This window comes from Octopus bimaculoides, chromosome 16 (genome assembly GCF_046866305.1).
Source record: "Octopus bimaculoides isolate indiv1 chromosome 16, ASM4686630v1, whole genome shotgun sequence".
Classification (NCBI taxonomy): Eukaryota; Metazoa; Mollusca; class Cephalopoda; order Octopoda; family Octopodidae; genus Octopus; species Octopus bimaculoides.
In genome coordinates, this window is record NC_142943.1 from 36,371,788 (window position 1) to 36,375,177 (window position 3,390).

The 3,390-nt window shown below is 30.8% G+C and overlaps 1 long non-coding RNA gene across 1 annotated transcript in view; it reads right to left on the bottom strand.

The window, feature by feature from the left end:
• Nucleotides 1-585: 585 nt before the first annotated feature.
• Nucleotides 586-3,390, bottom strand: part of LOC128249670 (uncharacterized) — a 54,124-nt gene continuing 51,319 nt past the window's right edge. The window contains exon 2 of the long non-coding RNA XR_008265784.2: nucleotides 586-697. This is a non-coding gene — a long non-coding RNA (uncharacterized LOC128249670). The remainder of the gene's footprint in view (nucleotides 698-3,390) is intronic.

Sequence of the window (3,390 nt, forward strand, 5' to 3'; positions counted from 1 at the left end):
AGCAGCATATGTTTTTCACTATATTATATGTGAGTACTTTTATCCACGACCCATTGTGGTTTGTTTGTTACCTCCTGTTTTCCGAAATTATAGTTTCTGTCTACTCAAATTGAATGATGATACCCGATAAGATGAAAATGAGAAAATAAAAGCAAACATGTTAAAAGGTGGCAAAATATAGAAAGAAATTTTTTTATGGTGAGCCACAATCCAACATTTAAGCTATCGTAATCTAAGCTCATAGAAAAGGAATTATGAAACGAGCCACGTTAAGATCGTATAGGTCTTGTTAACGTACCACGACAACCTGCAATGGATTTTGTGGGAGCCAACTTGTTAACCATGGAAGGAACTCAAAAATATAATTGAGATTTTCTTTCTATTATTGGTGCATGGCCTTGAGATTTTTATTGGAAGAAGGGGCTCTAGACGATTACATCATCCTAATGCTTGATTGGTACTCATAGGTCCTGAAAGGATAAATGGCAAAGTCGACCTTATCGTAATTTGAATTCAGAACGCTATGCATTTAGGGTGACTTCGGAATCGAAATAATCGCAAATAACAAACACATCGTAAACAACAAACAGTTTCAAATCATTTTAATAGTCATGGTTTTATAAGAAAGTAGGAAAGATCTTTCAGCAGTATTTTCTTCCGACTTCACACATACGATTCCGATGAAATATTAAGCAATCTGTAATAAAAAGAAGAGAAACATTAAGTATTTGATAGATTATGCTGTTATGCGCAAATGAAACGTTAAAATATCAGGTTACATTTCGAGTTAAATTTTCACCACATGTTTTTAAAATTATAATTTCAAACCGAAGATATGAAAACAAAATTTGAACTTAGAGCGAAAATTAATTTTCTAAAATCTGAACGAATTCAAAATTGAGTGCTGTTAGATAAAATTTGAATTCAGGAATTAATTCGAATTTCGCTTCCTAAAACTTGTTCAAAGACTTTGTTCTCTCATGGATCAGTGAAATTGGTGCCATTAATGTTTTTATTGAACTTTTTAAATGAAGCCCACACGGAGACATATGATAAGGCCGCGTTCTGAGAAAAATAATTTGGGAATAGTGATAAGCGTGTGGCCAGAAGTGCTGTACACAACAGGGGTATTGAGTGTAGAAAAGAAGAGTAGGACAGAGGCCATCATAATAACTTTAGAAAATAAGACAAGAGAAAACACTGCTGTGGCCCAAACGACGGAGCCTGTATATAACTGACTTCAACCTCATCAGGCGCAAAACCCTTTTCTAAATGCAGTTTAAATTGTCTGTATATTCCAAAACACATAACGTTGATTCCTTAATTCATGTTATGCAAATCAAAATTCTTGCAGACAAGAATCAGTTATTTTCTACCGGATAATTTTCATGAATATATCTTTGTTACTCCTCATTCATCAAATAATTGTGACATCCGAATTCTAATCAATTCTATATATATAGAAATACAGATATATACATACATACGCACGCGCATATATGCACGGCCATCACACATACACACGTATATGTATACATATGTATGTGTGTGTATGGGTGTGTATCTATGTTTATATATATATATCAGATTTCCTATGTCGTGTCAATAAGACAGTTTTTTCGACGGTTATTCAAATCACTAAAGTAACCAAATCGTCAACATTCAACCAAGCGTCTGAAAAATTGGAAACCTCCCTTGAAATTAAGTAGCCCCAGATCCTCCTGGAAATATATGATGCCTGGAATGCCTTCGATCATAAAGCTCTGCTCGACGACGCGCTAAACAACAACATTATCATAGAAAACAAAAACAACGAAACGCAAAATTTTTTAAATATCAAAAACATAAACGAAGCAACATATTATATTTCCCTCCATGATGGAACTGAAGTTTGAAATAGCTGCCCATTTAATTTCTCCTCCACACGATCACTAAGACGGGGGCGTCGATTATTATATAAACTACATCCGATCTCAAAAACAGATGAATGATGCATTAGTTAGACTAATCAACGTAGAAGTAATTAAAAAACTTCTAAAAGTACAAAAGCTGATAGTATGTCAGGTGTACATACTTCAATAACACACAAATTTGTTAACCAAATTAAATTGCCGAATCAAGGAAACTTTATTTCACCTAGAAATAAACATAACAGATTTTTTTTACTTGTTTGTTGTATTGCTGGTTCTTGTTGGGTTTTGTGTCTTTGAAGTGGAAATTCTGACAAATGTTTAAAAGCTGAAACCACACTGCATTTCAAGTTAGTTGACTAAATCCGATGTAATGTATTTTTAATTATTTATATGTGCGCCATGTGTGTCTGTGGAATGTGTATTAGAATGTCACTACGTAGGTATAAGTACGTATACATACATTCTTAAACACACCACAGAGACTCAAACACACACACAAACACTCACACATATATGTATGTAAGTACATATATATATATATATATATATAAATATATATATATATATATATATATATATATATATATATAAAATATATATATATATATATATATATATAAAAACACATATGTTATATGAGTGTATATATATATATATATATATATATATATATATATATATATATATATATATATATATATATATATATATATATATATATATATATATATATATATATATGTATATATATATATATATATATGTGTGTGTGTGTGTGTGTCTATATGTGTATATAAGCATATATATATATATATATATATATATATATTTATGCGCGCGCACACTCAAACACACACACACACATAGAGAGAGACACACATATAGAAAAAGAGTAAGACATACTTAAATACATACATGTGTACAAGCATACATACATATATTCAACGCAATAAACACAGAAAGTTTCTGTTTAACATTATACACATATTCGTGTCATTTGACATCGTTTTCGGAGAATTAGGCAATAAAAAAGTAAACAAAAATCGTAATAACATATATTTTAGTAAAATATATAAAACAATAAATATACAAATTATAAAAAAAAAAAAAACACGATTCCGAAATCGAACGTTGATGTAAATGTTTTTTACACAAGAAAGTTTCATGATTCATTGATCAGACTTTAAAACACCAAGACAGTGTATTTTTCGATGGTTGTCCCTTGAAAGTTCACTGCCAATGATTGCAGCGTTTTAATGGTAGATATCATTGAAGGACACGTTTTATGAAACTCAGTAGATACATATACGGACAGAACATATGTTTATTTTTGTTGCGCTGCCCCGTCAGCGCTCACTTGCTATTCAATCCAACATTCATTTCGACGTCTAGTTTTGTTAGTGTCTTTACTAGTAACCAATATATTTAAAGGTTTAAATTAGTCGAAGGATACTGTTGTATCGAAATATAAAGTATA